The sequence below is a fragment of the Vulpes vulpes genome, chromosome 3 (genome assembly GCF_048418805.1).
Source record: "Vulpes vulpes isolate BD-2025 chromosome 3, VulVul3, whole genome shotgun sequence".
In the NCBI taxonomy this organism is placed as follows: Eukaryota; Metazoa; Chordata; class Mammalia; order Carnivora; family Canidae; genus Vulpes; species Vulpes vulpes.
The window spans coordinates 96237141-96256918 of record NC_132782.1 but is presented as its reverse complement, the minus strand read 5'-3'; the positions used below and the strand labels follow the sequence as shown (position 1 = coordinate 96256918).

Genomic DNA, 19778 nt, shown 5'->3' with positions numbered 1-19778 from the left:
CCCAATTATCCTGATTTGGGGGCTTGTCTTGTGCATTGTAGGGTGTGTGTTTAGCAGTACCCATTGGCCTCTACCCTCTATATGCCAGTAGCACCCCACTCCCCAGTTGCAACAATAAAAAATGTCTCCAGACACTGCCAATATTCACCAGGGGGTCAAAATCACTTCTGGCTGAGAACTACAGCCTTTAAAGAATTATTAAAGGTGCCACTTGCAGTAAATTTTCTTGAGGGGAACAGATCTTTCTCTGCCCCTCTATCTGTGCTCTGCTGGCGTATCAATCAAATCCGTGTGAAGTGCTACTGGTACAAGGCAGCTGATGTGTGGTCCACAATCAGTGGAAAGTTACGAGCAGTTGTCCTGCAGCAATGATGCACACCAATGTAAATTGGAAATTTTCTGAGTGTTTCTGAGAAATGGTGTTTAAAGCACAGGCTGGGAAAAAAAGGAAAAAGAGCACAGCCCAGGAACAAATCCTGATTGCAACATTTATTCACCGAGTTATCTTGGTTTTTTAGTTAGCTTCTACTAACCAAAGCCAGTGAAGAAAAAAAAAGGCTTAAAATAGCACCACTCTGTTGTTCATGAATCTATGGTCAGCTGGGAGGCTGTGCTGGACTTATGTGGGCTCACTCATGTGTCTGTGGTCAGCTGCACGTTGGAGAAGTGGCTTTGTTGATATTAGTTGGACTCCGTCACATGCCTGGGTCTTAGCCAGAAAAACTGGACTCCTTTCCACCTGGTCTCTCCTTCTGCAAAAGGCTAGCTAGGCCTTGTACACATGGGAATGTCAGGGTTCCCAAAGCACAACTGGAGCCATGCATGGCCTGGGCCCTGCATCCCTTCCCCTGCATTTCTTTGAGCCAAGAAGATCACAAGGCTGGGGGGCAGGGGAGACAGATTCCTCTCTTGATGGGAAGAGCTGCAAAGTCATTTGCAAGGTGACAGACACAGGGAGGGATGGAGAACTGTGGTCATTTCTGCAATCTACCACATTCGGGCAAGCTTCTTAACCTCCGTAAGCCTCCACTTTCTCAGCTGTAAAACAGGAGGGGAACATTATCTACCTCAGAGTCGTGAAGATTCTGTGCCTAGTACATGATTAGTGCTTCTGTATAATAGCTATGGTTACTGTCTTGTCATTCTGCTCTTTAATATATTTCAATGATTGCCCTTCCCTTGGGGAATGAAATTTGAATCCCTTAGTGCCACTGTGAAAGCCTTCATGATTTGGATCTTGTCGATCGAATCCTTCCCGACCTCCCCACCTCATGTCAGTAACTACTTTAATTTGCTTGAAGGTATGTCATCCCAACCTGTGCTTCCATGTTTTCACTAATGCTGTTCCTTCCACCTGGGACGTCCACCTGTCTCCTTGGCAGCCCCTGAACACTTCAATGCAGCTGAGATGCGGTCTCCTGTGGGGCCTGCTTCTTGCCCCAGCCCTCCCTCTCTGAGAAGAAGTAATGATTCATTCTTTACAAAGGTCCATGGTGACCGTAGGTGGGACACACAGGAAGTACTGACTATCATCGAACCACATCTTGAGGGAGTCACCCTCTCTTCAGTGTCTCAGTACTTCCGATCACACAGGAAAGTTTCCTTTTGGTGCTGGTGTGTCTTTGAACATCCCCGGTATCCTTGGCAGTCTCCTTTTTTAACAGAGAGAAAGTGAAACTGTGTCTCAAACCTTTCGGGAGGAAAAAAGAATTAGCACTGAATTGTTTCCATCATTTTTATTTTTACTTTCTTTCGTGGCAAGAGAGTTTTACATTTTTCATGGCCCTATAAAGTTTCCTTCAAAACTGCCTTTATTTGGCCAATAAAAAAAGGAACCAATTAAAAGAGAAAACCTAAAGTAAATATCAATGTGGGTGGTCCTCAGGACAAAAATAGAGAAGGGATAGTAGAGTGACAAGTTTGGGAAAATCCTGCAATGGATCAACTATACAAACTCTTCTAATAAAAATCCTCCAGTGCTTATAGGCTTCCCTAGTTGTTGGTGGAGTCATGCCTTTGTCTAACACCAGATCCTCAGTCTGCGAGGGCAGCGACCAGGTCTTCCCAGTCTTTGTCACCAGCTCCTCACAAAGGTGCTGGCAAAGTCAGCATTCTGGGGCTGTTCGTGGGAGGTGAGGGAGTAGCCAGTGATTCATAATCCTGTACTCAGCCGGATTGCATTATCCTGGCAGTGATAGTAGGAGAAGAGGGAAAGAAGGAGTACTGTTAGTAGCAATTGTAGTAATAGTGAGAGTAGAAATGGTAACAGTACCAGGAGCGGTCATGGTGATAGGAGGTGTAGTTGTTGGAGTAGCAATAGTAGAAATAGTCATGGTGGTAAGAGTAGCAACCGTTTGTTGAACACCTAATATGGGTCAAGTATTGGACTTAATCCTCGATGCACCTGCCCATTTGTTCTCATCACATCCCTACACGCTACTCTTACTACCTCCATTTTACAGATGAGACATTGAAGCTTAAAGAGCTCAAATAATTGGCTGGGAAGTAGCAAAGCTGCGAGTCTAAGGTCAGTCTGATTCCCAGGTTTGTGCTCTTCGTGACCAGAGACAACTCCTCACACAAGGGTTTCCAGAATGCAATGCTTTGCACCTTTCCAAAGGCAATGGGAACGTTGCTTCAGCAATTCATGTATAATTTAAGGAAAATCTGAAGCAATTTGAATATTTAAATTATGTCTTATGATGGCAACGTAAAAAAAAAAAAAATCTGCTTCTCTTCAATTTACTACAATGCCCAGAATTTCAGTAGAATATCTGAGAACTCTCCTGTCTCTACTCTGTCTCCAAACACCCCCAGCCCCACCCATGCCATCTCCAGCTTCTAGTCTCTTGTTTCACTGAAGAAATGAGATTCAGGTGGAAAAATACTGGCACAAGCTTGACCGAGGTTCTCTAATAAAGACACTGTGCATCACGCATCAGCTGCTGGCTGTTGCCATGGTGACAGCCACAATTTCTCCCAGACAGCTTGGGTCTGAAGGGAGGGTGGACCCTAGGGGAACAAGTGGATTTCTCCAACCTGTCAGTCCCTCTCACCTTTCCTGTTCCTCTCACATCCCCCACTCGCACCAGCCCCCGCACTTCCTTAGATGCTGCTGACAGCGGGGACCAGTATACCCCTCCATCGTCATTAGCATTTGGCTCTGAGCCCAGTGTTCTGGCAGCACATTCCTCACCTTCCCCGCCAGCCAATCTTCTTTCCCCAGCATCCCTCCATCAGCACTGCAGCAGCTGCACCAACCATCTTAGCACCAAGGTCACCACCAGGGCCAACAGTGACGAAGCACCCCCTTCCTTCTTGGGGGGGCATTGTACCAGCTGATACCTCACTGTTGTCTGAGCCATTGGGGTTATAAGATTGTGATCTGAAAAAAACAGGCTGTCCATTGGGGCACCTGGGTGGCTCAGTCGATTAAGTGTCTGACTCTTGGTTTCAGCTTAGGTCATCATCTCAGGGTCATGAGATGAAGCCCCACATCAGGCTCTGCACTAAGCATGGAGTCTGCTTGAGATTTTCTCTCTCCCTCTGCCCCTCCTCCCTCCCTCTCTCTCTTTTTCTCAAAAATAAAAATAAGTAAATCTTAAAAAAAAAAAAAAAAAAGACGGTGTCCCTAGGAGAACAGGTAAGGGGAAACACCAGTCCTTGGATGGGTTAAGAGATTCGTTCGGTTTGAGATTCATCAATTAGGTTCTCCTGGACAGGACAGAGTCAAGATGAGTACAATATCTCAGGAAGGGTGAGAAAAGAATCAGAAAAGTTCCCATGTCAGGGTGCCTGGGTGGCTCAGTCGGTTAAGCGTCTGCCTTCAGCTCAGGTCATGATCTCAAGGTTCTGGGATTGAGCCACGTGTTGGGCTGCCTGCTCAGTGGGGAATCTGCTTCTCCCTCTCCCCCACTCCTGCTCATGTGCTTGCTCGCTCTCTCTCCGGTAAATAAATAAATCTAAAAAAAAAAAAAAAGTGGGCAGCCCCAGTGGCTTAGCAGTTTAGCATCGCCTTCAGCCTGGGGTGTGATCCTGGACACCCAGGATTGAGTCCCACATCAGGCTCCCTGTATGGAGCCTGCTTCTCCCTCTGCCTGTGTCTCTGTCTTTCTCTGTCTCTCTGTCTTTCATGAATAAATAAATAAAATCTTAAAAAAAAAAAAAGTTCTCATGTTGAAGCAGCTTGCAGCCTGGGGCACTGAAGATGGTGATGGTGGTGAAGATTGTGATGCAGGTGGTGATGCAGAGGATAAGGGTGTTGATCCTGATGATGACAACAGACCATTTATTGAGTATTTACTGTGTGCCAGACTTCATACTAAGCACTTTGCAAACATTTTTGCATAGAATCCTCAAATCAACTATGCAGTGACATGTACTAGCTAGGTGGTAGCTACTATTCCTATACCCCATTCACAGGTGGGGATATAAGATGTAGAAAAGTTAAGTATCTCACCCCAAGGAAGAACAATCCTGCAAATCCAGAACATGGGCCATTCTACAAGACAGTTGGCCTGAACTCTTCCAAAATACTGATGTCATTTATGAAAGGATAGGGATCCTTCCTAGAAAAAAGAAGAGAAAAGAGACTAAGAACCAAATGCAATCTGTGATCTTATATTCAGTCCTAATAGGGAAAATAATAACAGTATAGAAGACATTAGAGGCACAATTGGTGAGATTTGAATATGGACTGCATATTAGATGACATTAGGAATCATTGTTAATTTTTACTAAGTGTGATACTAGTATTGTGCTTATGTAGGAGAACATACTTATTTTAAGTGATATAAGCTGTAATACGTGGGGGAGAAGTGCCATGATGCCTGCAATTTACTTGTACATATACTTACTCTGTGATATTTTCTAATAGTGAACTCTCTGATTCTAACTAGGAGTCCTACAATCCAATTCAATTGTGACTGTAACTACTGCCCAGAGTTAGTGCAGACCCCACAGGTTAAGGGGTCCGTCCCACAAGACTGCCCCACTTGAGATACCAGTCATAAGCCCCAGGTTGTCACCTGTACTTCTGACTGCCAGGCTGTAAATTCAGGGTAGGGGAAAAAGGCGCAGAGCTTCCAGGCCATCTCGGGGCACATGACCCTCCCAGCCTCTCAGGGTGTTTGCTATCACCAAAGCTCTCTAAACCCTGTCACTGGCAGGTTCTTACAGAGGTTGCATCACATAGGCAGGATTGATGAAATCATTGGCTATTAGCAGCCAACTCCTATCTCCAGCCCCTCTCCCCTTCCCAGATGTGGGAGGAGGGGGCTGAAAGTTCCAACCATCTCCTTGTGCCTTGCTTGGTCTTTCTGGTGACCAGCCCCCATCCTGAAGCTATCTAGGGACCCCCAGCCATGAACGACCCCCAGTCGTTCATTAGCATACAAAAGGCATTCTTTAAAAAAAAAAAAGGCATTCTTATCAATCCCAGGGATTACAGGGGGGTTAGGAGCTGTGTACCAGGAAACTGGGGGGGGGGGGGGGGGGCGGGGGGGATATCGATTTTCGTTGTGATATCACACTTATGCACACACACAAATATAGGAAAGTGTTAACAACTATTGAACCCTGGTGGTTCATCCTTAGGTTATCAGTAGCATAGTGGGTCGTAATAGTATTATCCTTTCAACTTTTCTGTATGCATGAAATTTTTCATAACAAGTGTGAGGAAAAGTAGAAAAGAAAAGTTGAATAACTTGTCCAAGTCCCAAGGCCATAGCTGTTAGGTGTCAGAAGTGAACTCTGCTCCGAGCCTCCTGGCTTCAAAGCCTGTGTCCCAGAACCGTGTTCTGTTGCTCACCTTAGACATACCAGCGGGTTCACTTTGCAGGGGGCCATGTACCCTGTGACAGTGAGGAAGCAGGTTCTGGCATGGTCGAAGAATCCCACCAGCCCAAGCAGTAAAACAACCCTTCAACTATTCACTCAAGAGATCTTTTTGTGAGACAATTGTGTGACTGTCAGAGGCTACAGGAATGCAGTTGTGAATGAAAACAGACAAAAATCCCCGCCTCTGTGCAGCTTACATTGCAACCACTTTAGACTACATTCTTAGCAGCAGAGTCTGGCATCAGATACCATTTGAAACATATTTCTGGGTGCAGCCTAGGAAGGGGAGTCAGGAGCTATGTTCTATCATTTTTGTAGCATCAAAATATCTTCAGTGTCAATAACAACATCAACATTAGCAATATTATCGAGAGTATTTCTTAAAAGCACCAAGTCCAAAATTCACTTTCAACATGAGACTTAACAAGTCTGAAAGTATTAAGGTAATCATGTGGCCAACCGGGAACTGCCGCTGGCTGCCACCGCTGAGCATCATAAGAGAGGATCATACCACATATCCCTAGCCCGGGAAAAGATCCAAATTCAAAATCTGAAGTACGGTTTCTACGGAATGCATATGGCTTTCACACCAGCGTAAAGTCGAAAAATCTAAGTCAAACCATCGTAAATCAGGGGCCATCTGTATTGGTTGAAACATCTACTCAATCTTGAAGATACTCCAGCAACACATATGTAGATCAAAAAAAGTAAACTAATAGGTTATCAATGAATAAAAAAATAAAACCTTGGGGTTTATGAAAATATTTAGCAGCCTGAGATCAATTACACAGACCAAAGAGCTTGGAAGAAAATGTTTTTCCAGATAGAAAGATTTACTGCCAAGAAGGCAGCATGTTTGAAAAATGGCCTATACTCAAGGAGATAAAAGGGCAGATACTAAACCAGGGTGAAAAGAAAGAAATGGATACAAAGGATCAACTTAGCCAAAATTTCAAGAAGGCAGGAAAAGCAGAAATGACACAGGAGGAAGTTGTTTCAAGATGACAAAAGAAGAACTTGGGAAATGCAGAGGAAATTAATCAAGAAAGGAAAAAAGTAAGAAAAGAACCAGATCATGGAGCTTCTGACTTCCCCCTGGTGGGAAAACACTGGCAGTGAGTCTTAAAGATAAAATTTATTTATTTATTTATTTATTTATTTATTATTATTATTTTTTTATTTTAAAGCTAAAATGTAATGATATAACACAACAAAGGTTTACTACCTGGAATCATTACCATGCGGAAGGAATTGAAGGAGAAAATGGGAAGAGCTACACAAACTCCCCTGAAGGAGGTACTGTTATAAGTGATCAAAGCCCGGTTGAGGGGATATCACACCAGACCTGGAAGCATCATTAGTCTCTCCCAACGAATGAAATCTACAGATTGCAAATAATTTCTACTGACGATAACATTTCGCAAAACTTAACTGGTTTTGGATCCTAAATGCAGGGCAGTATCTGAACATGTATTAATAAAATGAAATGGAGGAAGGGAAGGGTGGCTTAAAATAAAAACAGCCATGGGGATATGACTATTTAGAAGGCAAGTAAAAACAAAAATGCCACTGGCAAATTAGGTCTAAAATTTTCCAGCCCTGGGTACCTCTTTCTAAATGCTACTTCCCAAAAGGAAAGCCATTCAGGTAGAATGAGAAAGTTTACCAACGGTTTACTTTTTATTTCCAAACCGTAGGTGACGCAAAAGTAAAATAGTAGTGAAGGATTTGGTGAGCCCACAAACAAAGAGGTACCAGTTTTCCTGGGTGGAATTAATTATCTGGGACTAACTAGAAAGGGCTTTCGCAGGTTATAGGGCCTTATAATGGTAATAAGTAGAGGTGGGGCATCCTCTCCTCTCCATTGCAACAGAGTGACACACAAAAGCAGGTACACTGTTCAATGTATTGTGACGAAGCTGACACCCTGAAAAGTCATCCTTTTAAGTATGAATATTCTCTGAAAACATCCCTCCCTCAACACACAAACACACACACACACACACACACACACACACACACACACGTTGGTTTAAATCTGAGCAATTATGTCCATAAACTTTTTTAGAAAGGATCACCAAAAGGTTATGGAAAGGCTACCAAACTAATCATTTTGGTTCATCCACTCCAGTTCTCCAGCCAACGTCACCAATTTCATGCAGTTTCCTGATCCCAAGGGTGTAGTGGATATCAGAGAAGCAAGGCCTCTGGTGGACAGAGAGAGAACACACTGAAATTGCAAGAGAAGTACACAAAGATACTTCACATGAGAAAACCTAGAATTCTTCCTACTTAAATAATAGATGCCTGAATTTCCTAAGATGCCGGGTTGCTAATGGATACAGATGCATTTCAGCTTTGGAAGAAGCTTCACATTAGATATGGGATCTTGAGCACCTACATGGGATCCGGGAATTCATACCACACCCACCATGGTGCCCCTGGACACCTTCACTTCTCTGTTCGCTGGATGTCACACAGCCTCGCAATCGCAGCCCAGAAGGATGTGCCACCCTGGCTTTTCTTCCTTCTCGTTCCCCACCTGTCAAAAGCACACCTATTCTTCTTGCTTAATGAAATGATTCCCAACCACAGCAAAAGGACTGAATGAAAAAGGAATTTCTGGCGGCCTCCCAGACACTAAAATAACTTCAAGGATGGACATTTAATTCAGATAATGCTTCAGAATTCACATCTGTGCTGGTAGGGTGGAAAGAGTCGAGGGTGATTTGCACTCACTGTCTCTGCTCCTCAACCTTCTCCTCTTCCCACTCACCACTTCTGAAACTGTTCTCCTCACAGTTTCCACCCGAAACCCTTCTCATCATGGTCACACCGATGACCTCCTTTTTGCGCCGAGGGAGACATCTTGATTTCTTTACTGTGTCGGATGTATCTGATCACTTCTTTATTTTCCGATTCTTTTCTCCTGCAGAATCCATGACATCCCCCATCCCTTAGATGTTCCCACTTGTCAGAGTTCCATTCTCTGCCTTCTATTCTCTCTAGAGTCATTGATGTAGTTTAAATACCACCCCCATGCCACTGATGCCCTATTTTCTCTCTCCAGTTCAGGCGTCACTTCTGAGCTCCTACGTTGGTGTCCAGTGGACTCTTGAATATCACCTGGTTGTCCCCTAAATTCCTTAAACTCAACATGTCCAATACTGGGCTTACATCCCTCTCTAAGTCTATTCTACCTCCAGTTTTCTTCCCTTCAGGCAAAGGCAAAGTCTACCAGTTACCCAACCTTGAAACATGGGAGTCATCCTGAATGCCTCCCGCCCCTTCACTCACCACATCCAGTCACAGACTGGGGTGAATTTACCTGCAAAATAGCTTGTGAATCACATGACCATTGTTTCTTGTTCTTCAGGCTCATAATCTCTCTAGTTGCCTTGTCTTGCCTCTGCTATGTTATAAACTCCATAAGGTCTGTCTTCAGCTTGGCCTGTCTTAGTCACCATTTTACCCTCAGGACCTAGGATAGAGCCTAGGCATAAAATGGGTGCTCAGGACATATTTGTTGAATTCATGAACAACACCTTCCTTGAACAGGCTATGCTTCTTCTGTTCTCTCACTATATCCATGGTTCACGTGATTGCTGGATTATCTTTCCAATGGTGGATAACCTCCAAGATGGTTCCCAATCTTGCCTTTCTATGTTCATGCCCTTATATAATTTCCTCCCCTTAACACTTGGGCTGGGCCTAGCGAATCACTTCAAATGAATTGGATATGCTAAAGAAGCAATAGGATGTCACTTCTAAGATTAGGTGACAAAAAGACTCTGGTTCCATTTTGCCTGCCTTTTCTTGCTTGCTCTCTCTGAGGGAAGACAGCTACTATGTTGTGAGCTATCCAGTGGAAAGACCCACATGGCAAGGAACTGAGGAAGACCCTCCAGCCAACAGCCAGCAAGGAGACCTGCCAGCAACTGTGTGAGTGAGCTGGGAATTGGATTCTTCCTCACTTGAGCCATCAGATGAAACTGTAATCCCAGTCAACACCTTAACTGCACCCTGTGGGCGACCCTGATCCACTGAAACTGTAAGATAATAAATATTGATTGTTTTAAGCTGCTAAATTCCACAGTGATTTGTTCTGTAAATATGGACAACTAATATGTGACCTTTAAAATTGCAAGTTCTAAACCCTCAATAGCCTGTGTTATCTGTGGTATATTCATACTATAAATACTTGGGAGTGGTTAAGAGAAGCTAAGTTGATCATACTAATGTGAAAAGGCTTTCAAGACATTGGACTTTAAGAAGCAAGGTGCAGGGCAGCCCAGGTGGCTCAGCGGTTTAGCCCCGACTTCAGCCCAGGGTGTGATCCTGGAGACCCGGTACCGATCCCACGTTGGGCTCCCTGCATGGAGCCTGCTTCTCCCTTTGCCTGTGTCTCTGCCTCTCTCTCTCTCTCTCTCTCTCTCTCTCTCTCATGAATAAATAAATAAATAAATAATCTTTTAAGAAATAAAAAATAAAAAGCAAGGTGCAGAGTAATACATATCATAGGGTATCATTCATGTAAAAGAAAAAATCCAACACAACACACAATATATTATCTATAGCTACATGTAAGTGTATGTAAATGCATGTAAAATGCAAAATAATTCCGGAGGTAAACATATCCACAGATAGCAGTGGTTACCTCGAGGTGGTTAAGGACTTAAATTCTGTCTATATTTTTTGAAGATTTAACTCAAGGAATGTGTTTATGTATAGCTTTTATAATGAAATGGGGGGATGCCTGTGTGGCTCAGCAGGTTTAGCGCCTGCCTTCGGCCCAGGGTGTGATCCTGGAGTCCCGGGATCAAGTCCCACATTAGGCTCCCTGTGTAGAGCCTGCTTCTCCCTCTGCCTATGTCTCTGCTTCTCTCTCTCTCTCTCTCTCTCTCTCTCTCTGTCTCTCATGAATAAATAAAAATCTTTTAAAAATATAATGAAATGGGTAAATATTACTCTAAAAAGGAAGAAAACAGGCATGAGGTTAGTTGTTCAAAATGGAAATTTCTTTTAATTAGTGAAGCTTAGGGGCAGCCCGAGTGGCTCAGCAGTTTAGCGCCGCCTTGAGCCCAGGGGGTGATCCTGGTGTCCCGGGATCGAGTCCCACGTTGGGCTCCCCACATGGAGCCTGCTTCTCCCTCTGCCTATGTCTCTGTCCCTCTCTCTCTCTCTCTTTCTCTCTCTCTCTGTGTCTCTCATGAATAAATAGAATCTTTAAAAAAAAATTAGTAAAGCTTATTCCAATAAAACTCCAGTAATATAGACTGTATAAAGTAAAAGATGGAAGTCCATGATCACTCCATCTCCCCAGTTAACCATTATTAACAGTTTGTTCTATACTCTTTCATACTTTTTTCTAAACCTAATGAATAAAAATAGGATCCTATTTCACTTACTGTTCTGTAGCCTGATTTTTTTCCTACTAACCATATATTGTGGGCATCTTTCTATACTCTTATATATGGGACTATTAATTTTTTTTGGCATATGCTTACCACTGTATCCTTAGGGGTTGGCACAATGCTTGAAGCTTAGCGGTTACTCAAAAAATATCCATTGAGTGCGTTCATTTATCTGGTCACTACTGACGGACAATTGGTTTGATTCTGCCCTGGTACATCTTTTTCATACTGGTATGATTATTTCCTTGAGATGGATTCCTAAAGATGAATCACAGGGTCACAAGGGCTGTCTTAAAAATCTCTAAGCATGTAGCCAAATCCCTCTGCATTTGGCATTGACTATATTCCATTCCTACCCATTGGTGTATACAAGTGCCTGTGTCCCCCATGTCCCCAGCAGTGTATAGAACTCACCTTTGACCTAAGGCTGTGATGGCTCCTCAACTATCAATATTGTATTGGAAGGGATCCCTGGGTGGCTCAGTGGTTTGGTGCCTGCCTTCGGTCCAGGGCGTGGCCCTGCAGTCTTGGGATCGAGTGGAGCCTGCTTCTCCCTCTGCCTGTGTCTCTGCCTCTCTCTCTCGCTCTCTGAATGAATAAATAAATAAAATCTTAAAAAAAAAAAAAAAGAAAAGTCCCTTTGAATATTGTATTGGAGAACTGGAGACCAGGCATTGAGCCTACCCAGCGCACTTGGGAAATTATTATAAACGAAGAGTACAATAGTCAGGGTCCCAGCAGGACAGAGAAGGCACACTCAGATTAGGGTGACCGGAGGAACATTTAATAAAGGGACTCTTCCCAAAGGAGAGCAGGTTATCAGAATGCCACAAGCATCCTCGAGGCCTAAGTACAGCAGGCTCAGTTATCACCCTAGGGCCGCAGAGGCCAGCAGCAGAGTGGCAAAGTACTGTAACCCAGCCACTGAGAGGGGCACGTGGAGAAGGCTGCCTGGGAAGACCTGTCCTTCTAAGGCACCTCGAGACCTGCCAGGGAGGAAGCTGGCAATTTAATATCCTAACCTCCCTCTCCTCCTTCTCCCCTCCTGTTACCTTCTGGGACTCCCTCTGGGTCACAACCGGTAGAAAGCCAGAGGGCAATGGAGCCCTTTGAATCATCTACATACTTGGCTTTCCGAGGCATAAGGCATACAGCATATAGTAAATGCTCAATAAATGTGTCATTGGATATAATGCTCACGGCAAGTCTTTGAGGCGTAAGTACTTACATTTCAGTGGGGAAACTGAGGCTCACAGAGATTAACTAATTTGCCCAAGGTCACGTTGGTTTTTGAGGGCTCCTGAGCTCTGTGCTCTTAAGGGCTATGGAGCTTGGACCTGACGGCAAGTAGGCAATAGTCAGCGCAAACCTGTTGTCAGGTGTCGAAACTCCCCAACACCGTGGATCCGGGCCCTCCTGCAGCCTCGGGGACATGTGAGGTGCTAGCTCAGGGGCAGAGGCCAGGTACCCCGCCACGCCAGCCCCGGCCTACGGAGGTGCATGCAGGAGGGGGGCAGAGCAGGGTTGCAGGTCTGACTGTGGACACGGCTGCTCCAGGTCAGATCCCCGCTCTGTCCCCCACCAGCTGCGCAACCTTGGGCAGGCCCCTCAACTTATCCTGGTCCTGTCCCTCCCTCTGGAAAGCGGGGATAATCGTGGGTCTTCCTCCGGACTGTTGCAAGAGCTTCGTGGGTCACAGCATGGAGCGGCCGGCTCCTTTGGGTGCGCTGTGCCTCCCAGAGGGCTGCAGCCTCGCCCCCTGCAGAGCTCCCGAGCTACGGCTCTCCTTACTTGCACTCTGCTCCCCAAGCCAGGGCATCTTGCCCAGGGCTGTAAGGGGCCAGATAGTCAGTATTTCTGGCTTCGTGGGCCATACCTCCCTGCCACCAACCCACCGCTGCCTTCCCAGGGCAAAAGATGCCAGAGATGATCTGTAAACGCAGGTAGGGCTGGGTTCCAATAAACCTTTATATGGACACTGATATCTGAATTCCATGTCACAAAATAATATTTCTTGGATTCTTTTTCAACGACTTAAAATCATTCTTAGCTGAAGGACCATACAAAAACAAGCAGCCGGCGGGCACCTGTGTGGCTCAGTCAGTTAAGCGTCTGCCTTTGACTCGGGTCATAATCCTGGGGTCCTGGGATCAAGCCCCACATGAGTCTTCCTGCTCATCGAGGCATCTGCTTCTCCCTCTGCCTCTGCCCTTCCCCTGACTTGTACTTGCTGTCTCTCTCATGCACTCTCTCTCTCTCAAATAAATAAGTAAAATTTTAAAACAAACAAAAACAAGTGGCAAGCCAGGTTAAGCCCTTAGTCTGAAATTAGCCACCCCCAGGTGTGGGCTTCTTCAGGTACAACAGACCCCCTAGCAGCGCACATGAAACCTGACTTTCTTCTCCATTCGCTCAGGGTCAGGCCTGGGAACAAACCCCACCTCCTCCGGTTAAGATAAATCAACCATGGGCCCTGTGCGATCCAGCTCTGGCTCTCGCCTGCACGGTGCCGGGAACTTCAGCCCCTCTGGCATATTCCCAATTCTTCCAAGGGGCCAACTCCTTCCTGCCTCAGGGCTTCCAGAAGGGCACTTCCCTCTGTCCTGAGTGCACCTGCCCACTGCGTGATCATGGGACTGCATCTGTCTTTGTTCCCACTGTACTTTCAAGTCCCAGGATAGTGCCTCGCATACAGTCAGTGCTCAATAAACGTACATTAACCCCACAACAGGGCCTCAAGGTAGGTGCCTACATGCCAAGGGGACGTCTGAGGCTCAGAGAGGTGACTTAACTTGCTCAAGGCCACACAGCTGGCTTGGGAGGCTTCAGAGTGCTTTCCTCTGTTGCTCCAGAACTCTCAAAGTGCCTCGTATTCAGATGCCACCATCCACTATCTGGCAACCTCGGGTGAGTCACTTCGTCCCTCTGTGTCTCAGTTTCCTTGTCAGTAAAATGGGCATGAAAATAATCACAAGGCCGTTCTCCCTGGGTTCTCGTGAGGACTGAATGAGTTCATAGACCAACAGTGTGTAGAAATGTGCCCAGCATTAGTCCTTGTCAACGTTAAGCTCTCAGCTGTGAAGGAGACAGAGGTCTTAGGTCTGGGCAAAAGAAATGGCTTCCTCCTTCAGCCCTGCGTGACACTGCCCCCAGAGAGCTTGAAGGGGCTGGAGGGGCTGCACAGCCCTTGGTACTGGAGGCCTTGGAGGAGGGGCCCCTGGATATTTCTAGTGAAAAGCAGGACCTCTCAGATTAGGAGGTGAGGCTACCCTGGCTTCGTTGGGGTTAAGTCCAACCAGAACGTGTTTATTTTCCCCTGTGTCTGGAAGGGCCTCTCTGGTCTCCATGGCAACGTGATTTCCTGTCCTGGTTTTCCCTTGGACGAGATACCTGCTGAATGCAGAGGCGTCTGGGCTAAAGCTCGGGGCGGAGGCCAGGGTTGAGGCAAGCCACTTTAACTGCCTCCCCCACGCCGGCCGGGTGGGCCGCCCAGCCAGGGCCCATGTCACAAGAGCCTTTGTTTACCAGCCCAGACATCCAACTTGAGGGTGACGTCATGGAATCCAACCCGGAATCCTTGCTACGCCCCATTTTCTTTCTGTCTTCCTTTTCGAGGGTTTTGTTTCTTACTGCAGCTGAGGACACAGAGGCTCACACGCATCTCTGGTTAGCTAAGAATATTTTTAAGTCCCCCTAATCACAGGTCATACCCTGACTCTAGAAATTTCACTAACAGCCATTCATTCATTCATTCATTCATTCATTCATCCTTTCATTTTTAAAAAATAGTTTTATTCATTCAACAAACACTTGTGTACTGGATTAAATCCCAAAACTGTTCTGGAACTGAAGAAATGAGAAGAATAGACTGGGTCTTCGGTCTTGAGGAGCCTGTCTACTGAAGGGACAGACATGTGGATGGCTAAGCACTGTCCAGTATGCCTCGCGCCTTGACAGAGGGCTCTGCAGGGTGGTGTGGACCCATGATGGAAAGCTCAACCTCTGCCACCTGCCTGCATTAGAATCAGCTCCTAAACTCCGTGGCCTTAGGCAAATCCTGAGTCTGAGCCCAAGCCTCGGTCTTCTCATCTGTAAAATGGGGCTACCCCTTGAGGGCATTACATAGCATGGTGGTTAGGGGGTCTGCCTTCTGGCATGACACTGACTGGTTCAGGTTTCAGCTCTCCTACTTACCAGCTTGGGCAAGTTAGTTAACCTCTCTGTTCAGTGCGGACTGTCCTAGTGCCTGCTGCACAGAGCTACTTGAGGTTTAAGTGAGCGAGGGCAAGCACCTAGGACAGTACTCTTAGATCTGTTGTAATATTGCCACCACCTCAAAGGACCCTGGGAACCCAGAGGAGAGAGACAGTCTCTGTGGAGAACTGGAGGATGAGCAGTGAGAGAGACCTTACCAGAGGACGGAGCGTCTAGATAATTAGCTATTTAACATCTATACCTCCTCCTACTTCCTTAAAGTCAGGGATCATATCTGCATTATTTCCTGCATCTTATTCCCACCTCTGAGCACAGTCCGTGGAGTAAGAGATCAGCAAAAATGTGAACAATTGAATGGCTGAAAGCTAAGTCTAATCTCCTTGTCATGCTTGCAATTTGACTAACACCCTCTGTGATGGTCAATTTTATGTGTCAGTTTGACTGGGCCACAGGGTGTCCAGATATTTGGTTAAACACTATTTTTGGATGCATCTGTAAGAGTGTTTTGGGATGTGATTACCGTTGGAATTGGTAGACTGAGTAAAGCAGATTGCTGGTGCTGGTGGGGCTCGTCTAATCTGTTGAAGGCCTGAACAGAATTAACAGGCTGTATAAGAAAGAATTTTCTTTCTCTGCCTGACTGTATTCAAGCTGAGACATTAGTCTCCTGCCTTCAGCTTCAGACTCGGGCTGGGATTTATACCACTGGCTCTCCTGGGTCTCAGGCCTTTGGAATTGGACTAAAACAATACCATTGGCTCTCCTGGGTTTAGATTTCTCATCCTCCATAATCAGGTGAGTCAATTGCTTATCATAAATCTCTTTCTATATATCCTATTAGATCTGTTTCTCTGAAGAACCCTGACTAATACATTCATCATACTTAATAAAATTTCAGGAAATTCTTCCCAGCCCACCACCCTAGGCTCCAGTTGTAATAAACCTTAAGAAGCCATGAATTTAAAGGGCTGTCCCAACTTCCTTCGACATCCTTCTCTCCTTTGCTAGCAGGTGAAATCCTACTCATTTATTTACTCACTCACATTTATTTAAAATAACTGTGATCAAAATAATAGTGTACGGGATGCTATGAAATAAATTGTAAAGGAGATTTTGCCGTCCCTTCAGCACACTTTCTACATCCTCTCTGACATTCTGAAGCACCTTGGGACATTGACCCTCAGCTCCAGGGTCAAGCAGGAAAAGGGGAGAATCCTGATTAACAAAACTATTTTGGATATTTCATCTTTTACATCAGTAATTCAGAAATCTAGACCTATGTCAATCCATGTGTGGCATTTTCTCAGAGGAAAGGATTGGCTTAAGGATGGGCAGTGACCCAACTCAGTCTATTGAGGCCCAGTGAGTTAGACAAAGACTCACGATGCTCCAGATACATTGGTCCCTCCTCTTCCGGACATTGTTGGGTGAGGAAGTGAGGCCAGCATTGAGGCTGTTTTCTCTACAAGCCTGTGAACGAAATCTATGTAGGACTGAACCAAGGCAAATGAGGCAGGAGCCACTGGGTCCAATTAGACTTAAAGTCTCCATATCTGGACTCCTTATTGGGTTTGATTAGCTTCCACATTGTGTAAACCAGAAGGAGACATGTTTTCTGGTTGGAGAAAAAAAAAATCCAGAAGCATATAAACATGGTATAAACATGTGGCATGGAGAACTAGCCATCAAGAGGCAACCTAGGATCTTCCAGAGAGAGTAACATGACCAGATCTAATGCTTTAAAAGAGCCCTCTGGTGGTAGTGAGGAAAGTGAATGGGATTGAAGACCATTCTTGTATGGGCGTAGACCAAGGACAATGAAGGTGACACTGGACTGGAAGCTGAAATATACACATGGACAAGGATTCTTCTTCAGGCTCCAAATGCTCTGAGATGAGACCACATGACAGGCCAGGAGAAATTTTAGGAATATTTATTCATTCATCCAACCTGTTTTTTTGAGCTCTCCTGGGCCATCACTGTGCTAGCTGCTGGAGATAGAGCAGTGAACAAGACAGACACAATTGCTGCCCCTGTAGAATCAACAGCTTCATGGAGGGACAGACAATAAAGAAAATGAGTAAGTAGACATACAAAATTGGTTATATGGTATACCAGAGAATATGCTTCTCCCTCTCCCTCTGTGCTCTCTCAAATAAAAATCTTTTAAAAATTATTTTTTAAAAATTGGTAATATGGCGATCCATTCTGTGAAGAAAAAAATTTTAAAGAGTAAAGAAATAAGGAGTTTGGAGGGGAAATTACTCATCCAGAATTTCCCAGTAAATGCTCTTCAAAAGTAGAGGTTTTCCTCAACAAAAAGCTTCAGGGAACAGTACCTTTCCATATTCTGTGGCTGACTAGGTGCACAAAAGTAACTACTATTATGGTAAAGTAACCCAAGTATTTATTGGGCCCCTACTACAGGCATCATTCCAATCTGTTCACAACTATTACTTTACTTATTCTCCATTTTATAGATAAGGGAACCAAAAGCCAATGATGAAAAGTAAGCCACCCAAGATGGCACAGTGGCATTAGTTCTGGACTGGGGTCCATTCAACAGCACTCTGTTCTCCTTTTTGATTGTATGATGCTAACTTAGTGGGGTCGAAAGTCATGTTCCTCAGCAGCTATGAGCGGTAGTATTAGAAAAGACAAGGAAAGAGAAAACGAATTCATTGTGAAGGCTATGTGTGATTAGATGAATGAAATCTTTCAAAGGGTATCCATGAGAGGAAGTATAAAGGTTTTTAAAAAGTAAATATAGAGGTTCCTGGGTGGCTTAGTCAGTTAAGCCCAGGTCATTATCTCACAGTCACAAGATGGAGCTGGAGTCAGGCTCTTTGGCTAAGCACGAAGTCTGCCTGAGATGCTCTCTCTCCCTCTCCCTCTGCCCCTCCACCCTATGCACTCTCTAAAAATAAAATATTTTTTAAAAGTAAAGGGTAGGGGCGCCTGGATGGCTCAATGGGTTGGCCATCTGCTGTCGGCTCAGGTCATGATCCTGGGACCCCCAAATAGTCCTCCATCAGGTTCCCTGCTCAGCAGGGAGTCTGCTCCTCCCTCTCCCGCTCCCTTTGTTTGTGCTCGCTCTCTCTCTCTCTCTCTCTCTCTCAAATAAATAAAATCAAAAAAAAAAAAAAAAAGAAGAAGAAGAAAAGGTAAAAAGTGAAGATGTTACAGGATTTCTTTCCCTTGAGTTCCTACAGTTCTTGGTCATGCCACTTTGAAGTATGAAGAGGTAGACCAGATGAAGAGTGGTGGGCATCAAGGCAAAGTTTATTGAGTGATAGCAAAAAGCTCCTAAAGGGAGAGGGAACTCAAGAGGGTTGCCACCGGAGTTTCTAAGTCTAAGGGTTTTTTGTTTTGTTTTGTTTGTTTTTAGTCTAAGGGGTTTTTATGGGCTTGTTGGCAGGCTGTTTTAATCTGATTAACCTCCATGCACCTGTTATCCAATCAGGTTTTTGTCATCTATCTTGTAGTAAAGGGTGGAGGGCTCTTTCCTGGGTGGAGTAAAAATCCTTTTAAAGGTGGTTTCCTCTTATGTGTGGATCTGGGGGCCTTGTCCCTGCCTGCCTTTCTTCCAAGTCTCCTTCATCAGAGGTAGCTAAACCTGACCTCAAGAAGTGGCTAGCCTTTTCACCACGATTCTTGGTTATCTCTCTCTCTCTCTCTCTGTGGCCTCCACATCTCCATTTTGTGTTTCCATAGTCATCACCTCTAGGAGCTGCCTGGGGCTTGTTGGAAGACAGAAACAGACCCAGAAAGGTAAAGATCTTTGGAGCTTAGAGCACAGAGTCAACCAGATTTTGGAGAAAGGACGCCTTGTTCCTTTTGTAAACAAACTCGCAAATACAGTGATGGAAACCCCTTGGGGGCAAAAGCCTCAAGGGCAAAAAGCAGAGCAAAGGGTGCTTTGTGGATAACCTACTTGGGGCCACTTGACTACTCTCTCACCCACAGGTTGATGTTGTTTTTGTTTTATTGTGACTTAAGTTGTTGGAAAGCTATTTTAATTGTATACATAATACCTGAATGTATTCTCCTTTTAAAAAAGAATTACAATGTGGCAGATAAGGCTGAAGTCTCCTTTGGTCACCGTCACTAGTCCTGGGATTCTTTTCCCTGCCTTTATTGTGTTTGGAGTGTAGCCTTCCAGATGTTCCTCTAAACAGATCCTTTTGTGTAGTATCTATATACTGTTGCTATGTGCTTTTAAAAAAAATTACACAAATAGTATCATACTATACTGACATTTTCACTATTTATTTAAGATGTAGTCGACCCTAGGGCACCTGCGTGACTAGT

At 45.0% G+C, this 19778-nt stretch overlaps 1 protein-coding gene and 1 long non-coding RNA gene across 17 annotated transcripts in view; one reads left to right on the top strand and one right to left on the bottom strand.

Moving 5' to 3' along the window:
• The window catches only part of TNRC6A (trinucleotide repeat containing adaptor 6A), a 207413-nt gene that overhangs the window by 50009 nt on the left and 137626 nt on the right, over positions 1 to 19778 (top strand). The window lies entirely within an intron of this gene.
• On the bottom strand, positions 2053 to 5132 carry LOC140598302 (uncharacterized). The gene is made up of 3 exons (XR_012000605.1): positions 5028 to 5132; positions 4460 to 4568; positions 2053 to 2185 (listed from the first exon to the last, which is right to left on the bottom strand). It is a non-coding gene; the product is annotated as an uncharacterized lncRNA (long non-coding RNA).